The 12384-nt window shown below is 42.7% G+C and overlaps 2 long non-coding RNA genes across 3 annotated transcripts; one reads left to right on the forward strand and one right to left on the reverse strand.

Annotated features, from left to right (window-relative positions):
* Positions 1 to 1018: 1018 nt before the first annotated feature.
* LOC128458909 (uncharacterized) lies at positions 1019 to 4951 on the reverse strand. The gene is made up of 3 exons (XR_008342071.1): positions 4848 to 4951; positions 3636 to 3758; positions 1019 to 1961 (listed from the first exon to the last, which is right to left on the reverse strand). It is a non-coding gene; the product is annotated as an uncharacterized LOC128458909 (long non-coding RNA).
* A 2441-nt stretch (positions 4952 to 7392) lies between these two features.
* Positions 7393 to 10149, forward strand: LOC128459104 (uncharacterized). Of its 2 annotated transcripts, XR_008342105.1 has the most exons (3): positions 7393 to 7937; positions 8133 to 8370; positions 8924 to 10149. It is a non-coding gene; the product is annotated as an uncharacterized LOC128459104 (long non-coding RNA). The 2 variants fall into 2 exon arrangements; XR_008342104.1 differs by having other exon boundaries at positions 7393 to 8370.
* Positions 10150 to 12384: the final 2235 nt, after the last annotated feature.

The raw sequence follows: 12384 nt of genomic DNA on the forward strand, positions 1-12384 counted from the left end.
TGATAACACATCAGTGGTACACATTTTTACACCTGTTTTTTTTTGCTTCTCTTTAGAACTGGTTGCTTTCATAATGTACTGCATGTGTAAATAAGCCTGTTTTGTAGCCTGTAACTCCGCCTGATTCATAAACTGTGATTGTTGACAAATATTTGTGTGGCTTGTCTGCAGTCTACGTCTGTTTTAGCTCATGTGGTTCAAGAACTGACACATTTTAAACATTTGAAATACACAGATTTCTCTAAACCAGTTGAACGGAGAGAATTTTTAAATTAAATGTTATAATTAAATGCATAGCTGGGATCAGGGAAGCAATCAGTAGCCTACACATACAACTCAAAACAAGGAACAGAGGAAATAACAAACAGATGTGAAAGAAACTGTTTGTGTGTGTGTGTGTGTGTGTGTGTGTGTGTGTGTGTGTGTGTGTTTGTGTGTGTGTGTGTGTGTGTGTGTGTGTGTGTGTGTGTGTGTGTGTGTGTGTGTGTGTGTGTGTGTGTGTGTGTATGTATGTTCAGGAGATGGCACAAGATGTCGCCAGTGAGCAAAATCCCTGCTCACTTCATCACCCACTTGCTCCAAACACAATTGCACTTCAGATTTACCCCCAGTACATGTCTGCCTGTATTTGTAGAATTCTGACCACAGGGTTTTGAGGAACACATTTTTCATATTTCTGGCACCTTCTATGTTTCTGGACGGAAATTACTTTGGTGGCACTATTCTCAACAAAGGCCTGATGACATCAACCAAGATTTACGATGATTGCACAAATTGTTTTTTAACCAATCTTACTCATTTCTAATAGAAATATGTATCTCAGTCCCTCAAGGCTGCATACCTTGATCTTTGATGAATTTGAAAGACAATCACCACTGCAGGTCCTGACCCTTCTTATCTCCCAAATTAAATTATGGTTATCAATTTGACAGACAGACAACAAACAGGCAAGTATCACCGATTACAATACACCGATCTCTTCAAAACAGACATTTGAACTTGATAATCATTCGCAAAATTCTACATAAACATATGAAGCCGCAGTTTAATACTGAAATAAGAAAATTCTATGTTTTCCTTCATGGCTTCTATTGAAATGCAAATAGTTATTTTGCCTAAGGCTGGGACGAGTCACAGCCAACACAGCAAAGGGCTGTAGTTTGAATGAACATAGGGAAAAAAGCAAATTTTCTATTCAAAACATGGCATTAGTGATGTGCTTCAGTGAGGTCAGGGCAGTAATGGTCATGGGTTGAATATACAGTAAAGGGAGGAGACAACCTTCTAACCTGGTACTGCTACATACAAACATACACAGATTGACATTGGACCCATAAATAGAGTCAGACCGGCTGAAAACATCCTTTGGTCTCTGCACATGGTCAAGATGTTCATTTGCACAAACAGCCGGGGAAATGAGATCCCGTCATAAAGTGTCTCTTGAGTGGGGGAGATTTTTGGAAATTGCCCTAATGGAAACAAGTTTAACAGATCCTTCCTATTCAGCCCTGATTTGCAAACATTTGAATGCCCTCATCATTAAGCCTGTGTGTGCCGGCCTGGGAATTTTCCTAGCAATCTAGGATGCCCTGTGATTGGCTGCTTGCTGCCCCCTTTAAAAAGGTTCTAGAGACCCTGGACAGGAGGACATCATTTCAAAAGAAGGGAACCACAGAGTCACGCTAACATGATGAGGAGGGCTTTCACGTTTCTGATTCTCACAGGTCTCATCAACGGGGTCGTCTGGGCCCTCTTTGGGACAAATGTTCCTGTCACCACAAAAATGTCTTGGCAAGAAGCCAGAGACTATTGCAGAGAGCATCACACCGATCTGTCTTCAGTCGACAACTCAGATGAAGATGAGGAACTCTACACAATCGAACACGAGCAAGGGCCTCCTTATGTCTGGATAGGTCTCCACAAAGATGCCAGTGGTACTTGGAGGTGGTCTGGAGGGGGAACTGCATCATACGTCAACTGGTTAACAGACATAGGGGACGAAGACGGCAGTTGTGCTGTTCACAGTAAGAAAGGCTGGGACATACAAAAATGTGAGAGCAAATTGGGGTTCTACTGTTTTCGGAGCAGCCTGGTTTTGGTGGAGGAAAAGAAAACATGGGAGGAGGCAATGGAGCACTGTCGCCACCAGAGCAGAGACCTGGTCAGCCTGACCAATTCCACTGCTCTGATTAAAACCCTGCAGACCAGCAGAAATGCCCACACAGACCACGTGTGGACCGGCCTGCGCTATCTGGCTGGCAGCTGGCTGTGGGTGAACGGGAGTGGCACAGAGAACCAGGCCTGGAGCCAAGGGGAGATGCCGCAGTGCCCCAGAAGGAGTTACCACTGTGGGGCACTCTCACTGAAGACACAGCGCTGGGTCGGTCGGGACTGTGAGGAAAAAATCTACTTTGTCTGCTATTAAAATACTAATAACTTAGGTACACATATGTATAACAGACCATACTATATATTTTAACAAGGTATATGTGAGTTCTTGTATGTACTTTTTCTTTCTAAGATAATAGATCATGTTTTTGTACATTCACTTCATGCTTGTATTTGCCACTTGATATAGAAAGTAATCAATGCAGTATGAGGTAAATATAGGATATTAATAAAACACTTAATTTACCATCGCTTTTACTATAGTAAAAACCTGACCTAGTGCTCAATAATACTAATACTAGTCAATGTCTTTACAAATATATTACTAACTGATAATATTGTTTAATAGCATGCATATTATTGGTAAATTATTTGATAAAAATGCTTTAGTTAAACAGTTTTATTCTGGCCACTGCATTTTTATTCACTCATGTGATGTACATTTCTATCCAAAGTCATTTAATTGTATGAATTTACTAATCATTAGTGCAAATAAATCTTAAATATACATTAAAGCCGACTTGTGTGTTTGTATTAAGATACAGTGAGTAATGGGGAATATAAAAACTCAAATCACAGTTTGAATGACTGATCAGTGATCTCACTGATTGATATCACAACTCATACGAGCTGTTTGTCTGTCTTTGAGCAGGATTATTCCAAAAATAATGCAGAGATCTTTATGAAAAATACATATAATATCTATGAACAGGTGGAATTTGGTGCAGATCCGCATATTGATACAGATTTTGTCAGTCAAATCAATGTATTTTTAGGAGGGTGTTACTTTACGGTATCAAATACTCCCAATGTGTGTGTACATGTTTAATGTATCATATCTCAATAAATGAATGTGCAATATGATGATTAAGCAGCCAAACAGGCTTGATGGAGATATATGAGCTCCTTCTTGTGTCAAAACAGAAATGTGTTGGTGCAAAAACTATGTCTCAACAACAAAGTGGCACCACAGAGAGCAGTTGTTGATACTGTTGCTGACAGTAATGGTCCCCATTGTCAAAGAGTCAATGACCTAGGGGCTCCTGAGGGCCGTGAAGAATCAGTCACACAGCGCACGGTCAGAAGGTCACCTGTCATCCTGCGTGTGGATAATCTTGGAGAGGGGGTATGCGTGTGAAAAGCATGACACTGTGAGCATGTGTGTGTGTGTGCTCGTGTGACCTTTTTCCACCCTTGTTGTTAAGACTCTGACAGCCCATACATGCCTGGTGTAACGGTTCACTCACCAGGCCCAGTGGAATAGAGGCTGCCACTGTCTGTGCAGCTGCCTTAAAGCCAAGGGGGAGCAAAGGTCAGCATGCCGTTTGGTGATAGCAGCTCGGCAATGACTCAGGTCGAGAACATAATTCCTGCAACAACAAGTGTATAAAATGTCGGTGCTTTTACTGTGCATCCATGTTGCATATCTCATTTGTGGTAAAAAAACATCAGGGCTACAGTTAATACTCTCCGTGTCTCAGTGATTCTACATTGACGTACATTTACTACTCATACACACATTTAGGAGCCATTTACGGCTCAGTGTCTTGCTGGAGGATATTTCAACATGTGGTCAGGAGGAGGCAGCATTTCTGCCACCAGTGATCCCCTCCATCCTCAGAGCAACAGCCACCAAAACAAAACATCTCCATTAGATGGAAATGATCCAATGCTTCTTCCAGTAAATCCCACGCCTATGCTTTCAAATACATGTATGCATGTATGTAGTAGTGGCAGGGTAAAAGTACAAAAGCTTGATAAGATAAGATAATATTGCAGGATCTCAACCTTCCTGTGTAAAGGGCCTTGAGATAATGTATGTTGTGATTTGGTGCAATGCAGATTTAAACTAAATTGAAAGAAAAGGTAAGATAACATATTCATGAATGAATCCTTTTACAGGTAAAGTAAAATAAGTAATAAACAAGTAAACATGCAATACAAACAGAATATATACAATGTTAACAAAACATACTGTGTAAGTAGGATTAAACATAGAATGTATGTATTGCATAGTTGAAATTAAATGTATTTAAACATGAGTTGGTTAGATATAATATAAATAGTACAAAGTAGCATTTATATATAAATATATAAATGCAGAAAACAACCTGTGGTGAATCAGATTTAGTTTGGGTGTAGTTAGAGCCACGTGACCCATGTGCAAATTGTAAACAGCAAAATACAATTGTCAACACTGTGTCTCCACCTAGTGGTGCTCATTCCACATTTCAGCTGTTAGGTTTGTAAATAGAGCAACGTTTTATCCTGTGATGTTGTTTTCCTCGTGGAAAGTAGATATGTTGACATTTAAAGGTTCGGTGTGTTAAATCTAGTGATATCTGAATACCTGTCACCCCCCCCCCCCCCCTTCCAAACATGTAGGAGAACCTAGAATTCAGTTGTCATAAAAACCCAAAGTTTGTCGAAGCAGAAGTAAGAAACACGCGTCTACTCACTTGAAAGTATTTGTCTCCAAATGGACCGAAAATAAGAAACCGTTATTTTTCTATGATCTTAAAACAGTGATCTCATCGGTCAGGCGTATTCCCGCCAAAACGTGATGACCCGACGTAGCGAGCCGTTTACCGTAAGGGACCGTGAAGCGGAGCAGTGAGTCACGTCACTTACCGTAATTAACAGTTAACAAGTGACTTGCAGACGGTAAAGTGGATCAATGATGCGATTTATGGCTTTGAATGTTCCAGAATTTACAGCTGAGGTCATTAAAAAAATGAAACAGCATCACGTGGTTCAGGTTCTGTCTTTTTACTTGTCTTTCTGTGTTTTTTTTTAGTTCGTCAGATGTTGAGTCAGAAGATGAGTCAGCAACACATCACATCCCCTGCCCCCTCAGAGGTGGTCGTGATTGTCTGGTCATCACAGAAACAGAAACAGCCTGTTCTAACCTATATAAAATCATCATCTGAACTTATCACAGGCAGTATAAACTGATCACAGTGTAAAAATCAACACAGCACAGCTCTGCATGCAGCCAAGAGTATGTGGATACAAGCAGAGATCAGAGTGACAAGTGAACACATTTTTACAGGTAAAGTAAACAACAATGCAATATGCAAACAGACAAGTATCAAATATGCAAAGACATGTTTGGACATGGATTGAATTACGAGTTCAGAAGCCCTGTCTGTGATATTTTTGACCTAATTAAAACTCAACAGCTACTCCAAAGGAAACTGGTTCCAGAACTTTTTGGCTTTTGACCTACTTTATAGTAAGTTGTAAATTAAGCTACGTCAGACTCTTAGACAAATATCAGTGCAAAAATCATCATCACAAAAATATAAAAATAAAACCAGCACACTTTAAAAGTTCACAGGGATTAAAAACACATTAAGACATTTGCTACAGTGTTCCCAAAAACAAGAGGAGTGTTGTCCCAGGACTTTAGGATTTTAAGTCAGTTTAATAAAATGATAAAATAATGCATTGATTATTTGCAACCGTAGCAACTACCTCTCCTCTACTTCTGGAAATGGACATATTTCTAATATTTATAAAGAAATGCATATGTGAAAGTATATCCAGAATAAGAAACATTTTTAAAATGTTCTTTACCAGATATTCTTATTTATTCCTTTTAATCCTTGTGGCCTGATGGAACAATAAAGTGACACAGTAGTTCTTTCTCTCTATACCATTATCTATGACGTCTAACAGACCTGCTGTGATCATTGCTCTGATATAGGTGATATACGTCGTATAGAAACGTGTATGTCATATTTTTCATAATGCTGGAATCTAATATTGATATGAAAATTATTAGCAACTAAATGTGATGTTTACTACTGGACATTGACACATTTGTAGTATTTCTAAAGGGATGCATATGTGGAAGTATATTAAGATTAAGAAAAATGACAGGTATACATGTTCTTTATCAGATATTCTTTTTAATCCTTGTGGCCTGGTGGAACAATGAAGTGACACAGCAGTTTCTTCTCTCCATACCATTATAAATGACGTTTAACATCCCTGGTGTTATACATTACTCTAAGTGATATAAGGTGATATAAGTCGCAATAAATAGAAATGTGTATGTCATACTTTCGTAACGTAGATAAAAACAGACTAATAACCTCTCGACACGACATCTGCTCGTTACGTCGAGGGGAGGTACTTTACGGTAAAAAGAGCTCCATTACCATGTGATTTCGTCGATGTTTGTAAACATGCGTCAGCCACATGTGATTCCGGCGATGAGGACACACTCTGCAGCCGCGCGACCAATCAGCGGCCGGGGGAGTGTCAGTGGGCGGGTTGTCCGTGTTGCGCTATGGAAAATCGTTAGTGGGACAAACTGTGTCCAACGTTACGCACCGACAGCGGCGGTGAGGCTGAAACCGGAGCCTGGTGGACCGGACACGCAGCGGGGACCGGGGGACAGGGGACTGGGGGGGGGCCGACGACTGACAGGCACCGGCCGCGGGACCAGGACGAGCCTCCCTCCGCCTGAACTCCCGGGGAAAAACACGTAAGTTATCTGCGTGCGTATGGAGCGAGTGCGAGCCGAATGCTGCGTATGTGAGCGTCGTGAATACCACTATGCGATTCACAACCAGGCGAGTGCTGGGTGGGAATAAAAAAGGAAAAACACCACAAGCGCAAGTGTAAAGAAGCTCAAAGGGAATAGAAAGTGTTCGTGTTCGCCATCCCAGCGTCCGCGAGGGGGGGAATTCACGACGGGGAAAAACGTCGTATGCACTTTTATTCTCCCCCCCCCCCCCCACACACACACAAACCTCCTCCTCCTTCGCTCATCAGGAGTGTTTCATCATCGACATGACAACAGGTAAATGGAACTGCGTCAGCGAGAGGGAGTCGAGAGAAGAAAACCACACGCCATCACAGCAGAGGCAATTTCCGCTGCTGCGATGGTTGGGGACAGTGAGGAAGAACTTGCGCTGCGTCCGAAACCAACGTTTGAGAAAAGAAACTACGATGGTAAACAAAGCGTGGAATCCGGTTGGGGGGGGGGGGGGGGGGGGGGGCTGGCGTGTGAAGGAGGAAGGAGCTCGGAATAGGATGCTGCGCAAGAGATGGGTAGTGCGTAATCCTTGTTGTGGGAGAGGACGCGGTGTTGCGCAGTTGGTATTGGCACGGCCGCTTAACACTTCATGTCCTCGTGCTCTCTCTCTTTTCTTTTTTTTTTATGGCGTTATCGAATGTCACCGCCTGATTTTTTTCTACAAACACAATAACACCGGACGGACTTTCTTCTCACTGACGCGCAGGCAGAAGAAGAGGTTCTCTGCTGTGGCGTTTGCGTAATTCCCGGCAGGAAACATGACGCGTCACAAGCGAGCGGCACAACGGTGACGCAGCTTGTTTGGTTTGCTCCATGTGTTCCAACAACAGTCGCTGCGTCACAGAGAAACCCGGGAGGACCATTCATAGTAATCAGGCTCCTCTTCGTGCGCACTTGAGAAGATGAAAACAAGCCTTGCTGCCCCGGACAGCAGGGGGCGCTGCCGAGCAACACAAATCCCTCTGGCGTCACCTATCTGCTGAGGGACGTTGACGTACAGGTATTTTTCTCATCTCTACCTGAAAACAGCTTCTGTACCTTTCCCTTTTTTTCTTTATCTCTGGGGCTCTGTTTTCTAATCATACCAATGGCACAAACTGTGATTCTATAACTCCAAACTTAATCATAATTATAGAATTTCCATAACTTGGCTGTATTTGTTTGTTCCTCAGAGTTTTGTTCTTTTGCCGTTTAGCAGATTTGCCTCCACCTGCGTCGGAGCCTGCAATGGACGCCAGCCAGAGCTCAGCAGGACACGGACACGCCTGATGTGATGACACAAGTTGCTGTTGACTCAGAGGCCGCGGGCCTCTTGCACCTTCCTAATGACCCCTGTGGAGAGAGCAAAAAGGGCGTGTTGCCTTCCTACCTCCGCTTACCTGCCAGAGGGACAGGAGATGAAGTGCTTTACTCGCCCTCGTAGAGCTTCTGAGGTGAAAATTAGACACACACACACACACACACACACACAGGAAAAACTCCCTTCATGACAAGTGGATTTGTTCGTTCAATGGGTGAATCAGCAGTCGACCTCATGAGCTGCTAAACTGCTGGCAAGGAAATAGTTAGCGAGAGAGGGAGAGAAGGGAGAGAAGGGGAGGGGAAGGAAGGAGAGCTTTAGAACTTTAATTATGTGTACTGAATAGAAACTTGACTCCCGCGGGAATGTCATTAGTAGTGTTGAAACAAACAGGTAAAGGTCATGGGAGGAAGTACGTAAGAGATCACTGAAAGAGAGTTAGGGATGGCCTTATAGCAGAAATCCTCCTCTTCTTACTTACGTTATTCTGAAAACACGAGTCAGATAATCTTCTTCACGCGGAAGCTCAGCAGAATATTTTTTTTTATTACGCAGACTGAGAGTATCATGTCCTCCGCAGTCGTACTGTTTACCCTGTCTTCCTGGGGCTGACCATTAGAACAAGTGACCCACTTTCACCGACAAGGAAACGTGACCTCGATGGTTATTTTGCTATTCTTTTGCAGGGAGGGGCGCTGCCTCTCGAGTCAAACAAACAGCCGAGCACAGCAGCACAAGAGGCCCCAAATGAGCTGCTTTCAACTCAGTTTCATTCAGAGTTCTCGGAGGAATGTCTCAATAATGAGGCAGCCAAATGCAATTCCGCCGAGGATGTTCGGCCAAAAGCCAGATGCAGCCAGAGATCACTTCTAAAAGTCAGCGGAGAGTTGACGTGGATGTTTCTGGGGCCGGCATCACCTGTAGACCTCTTGAACCGTCCGAGGGAAAATGTCTGAACGACCCACTGCCTTCTAAAACAGATCCCTCCTACGCACAGATTAAAGGAAAGGAGGTGGCCCCGAGCTGAGAGATGACAGTGCTAAAATTAAACTCGGAGCGCCGCTGGCCTCGCTAGATGATGATGTATTATTAGACAAGTGTGAGGCAGCACTCATTCGCAGGTATCATTAGCAACCGGAAAACTAATGGGCTGCAAAATAAGGGGAGGGGGTACTGTAAGCTACTTTGCTGAAACACTTCTTACTGCCATGATTAATCACCTCAATTGGACTTCTGTAAAGATTTCTGGAACATGGACAATCCTAAGGAGGAGGAGGAAATAGTGACGCAGCTGGTGTTTCTTTGCAACATTTGCTGATAATCATTTGGGGATGCCGGCCAGATTTCCTCCCTCTCTTCCTGAAGACCTGATATGTTTTCACAAAGACACCCAGTATCCCCGTAGCTATTTCAAACGGGTATCTGTACTTTTATCTGTGGCCATTCAGCTCATAGAGTCGCTCCTGTTATCAGCAGCTCCTCTGATATTTCCCAACAACACGAGTCGGAGCCAGAACAGAGTGACAAAGTGTAATTCGCCTCTTCTATTTTCATCCGGCGTGCTGCAGACAGAACAAACAAAGTGTCAGGCTCATCTGAACGTGTTAAGGATCCGAATATTTACCAGTTTGCTGCACGGAAGAGAAGCTGAGGCATCTTGGAAGGAGTTAACCAAGCTATTAAATGATCCACAGAGTTTATGTGTGGTTGAGCAAATTGAGCAGGAAACTAGGCTCATGCCACTTTTGGCTTTGATTCGTTCTGAAAAGTATCATGTGATTCCTGTAAACACATAATAGTGACACTTTAATAGCAAGTTTAACTGTGGTCTTATAGTCACAAAGCCACATTTATAAACATATCTGAGCTTGTTCTTTATATGTGTTAATAGAGTAAAGATAATAAACTTGTATTTATGTAGCACTCTTAACAAAGTTTAAAAGTGCTCTGCAGCAAGAAGAGAACTGATTAATTAACAATCCAAAATATAAATACAAGAAATAAAAACAGTATAAATTAAACTAAATCAAATGTAAAAATGTAATCAAAACAAATAAAACTGATTAAACACAATCTTATCAAACATTCTGAACACAACAATAAAACAAATACAAACTATATAAATCAAATCAAATCAAACATTCCAAGAACAATAAAATAAATAAAAACAGATTGAATACAAGCTAATCAAACGATACAAAATAAAACAAACGACAGCTAATCAAACATTACAAAAACAACAATTAAAACAACTAAAAACATTACACAACCTCATAAATAAAAGCAAATTTAAGTTTTGACAAAGCTTCTGACGTCTAAACAATAGAGAACTGTGAGTTTGTATAGCCTGTAGTAGTTTTCCTTTATTGGTCAAATGTAGAGCGGAGGTTTAAAAACACAGTACCTCAACAAGTTTGCCTCCCTCCTGATAAATTAGGACCTCTAATCTGTAAGAGGATTAACCACCTACACTGTTTACACGTGCACACATGCACACAACCCCACCCCCTACTGTTACGCTCGCACAATGTCACAAACGTACAGGAATTCAGTGTTTACGTCACCCCGCTCTGACGTTGAGACCCAACCCACTATGACTCTCTCCCTATAACACACAATTTGTCCTGGGGGATTTGCTACTATAGTGGAGATATATCATGTTGCCATTTTCTGTATTTGTTTGTGATTGAAGATTTATTCCTATTTTTATCTTCCGACCCTTTTGTCACAACTTGTTCCTTCAATCTGCTACTCGAGCTGGACAGCACATAGTTTGATATCCTAGCTGCAAATTAGGACGATGGTTTCGCAATTCGCTCTTGTTTTCAAAAAGGGGCCGATGCGCCTTTAACAAGCAGTAGATGGTCAGCTGACTTGGCTGGAAAATAAAACTGGCTCTGGTGCAGACAAGCAGTCGCTGCAACACACAATAGACGTCGAACAGAGCTTCTAGTAAAAAACAGAGCAACAGAGCCAGGGAAAGGTAGATAGAGATTTCACAAATAGCACTGTTGCATGGGAGGAGTCAGAAGAGCAGGAACTAGGAGAGGACAGATGAGAACAGTGGCGCGGCCCTCAGACTTCCCTGTGACTCTGTGTTTGTGTAAACACTGGGAGTGCTCGTCCAATTCCGGGGTATTTCGAGGGTTGGTTTGGGTCAAAGTCCAACTGCACAAAACAATAAGAGCCATCATGTATGCCCGTGTTTTAATATCAGCGGTGATAACGGCGTATTTAATAATACAGCAAGGGCCTGTGTTTTTTAAGCCAAGACACTAAACTGCCAGTGAAGAGGATTAGGGAGAGACAGACAGGGAAATTGTCCCAGAAAGACACATGAGGGTTTTGGATTAGTTGCTACACGTCACCTTTTCCGGGACAACATCGTCTGAGACACTGACAAGACGGGATAATGCCAGCCTCCCAGTGCCAGTCCTACAAATAGAAGCCAGTGAGTTTTCCACATGACTTATCTCGGTATTGTGTTGTCATTCCAAAAGAGACGGTGACGGAGACAGTCTTGAAACGTGCTCCCATAATGCAGTGCGTGCTCAGGGACAACGCTGGTTCACTTTAATGAATGCTTACCTAGTTCAGGACCAGTGGGTCTGGATGCCGGAGGCTGACGCGCGCGGGGGGGGGACACAGGATCCTATTGTGCTATACAAAGACGTCTACGGGGAGCTGCGGAGATTTATTTTTCCCGAACATGATTAACAGACTCCTGGTTTTTGTTGGGGTTCATCTCTGGTGCCAGTCTGCCGCCGTGCCCTTTCTTACGCTGAGATCCTGGTTATCTGATGCACTTGATGCTGCTGTGTCATCCTCTGACGTGCTTACCATGACTCAGTGGTGCCTCTCATTGGTCTCGTTGCCGGCAGACAACCTTTTCTGTCCTCTTTTAGCATTTTCTTTGAGTTTTGTGTTGTTTTTGTGTCTCTTTGTTTGGAAATAGCTTGAACAAGGATGGACCCAGCTGAAATCTGAATCGACCCTGAAGTGCCCCTTCCGGTCGGCAGTCTTTAAAAAAGAGTCACCCTATTAACAACATGAAGGACGATTTGTTAAGGATTTCTACATTTCAAATTTGTGCTCAAACAAGGAACTGATGTGGGGCTTTGCTCAAAGCTAAGCTAACAGCTAACAG

This window comes from Pleuronectes platessa, chromosome 2 (assembly GCF_947347685.1).
Source record: "Pleuronectes platessa chromosome 2, fPlePla1.1, whole genome shotgun sequence".
Taxonomy (NCBI): Eukaryota; Metazoa; Chordata; class Actinopteri; order Pleuronectiformes; family Pleuronectidae; genus Pleuronectes; species Pleuronectes platessa.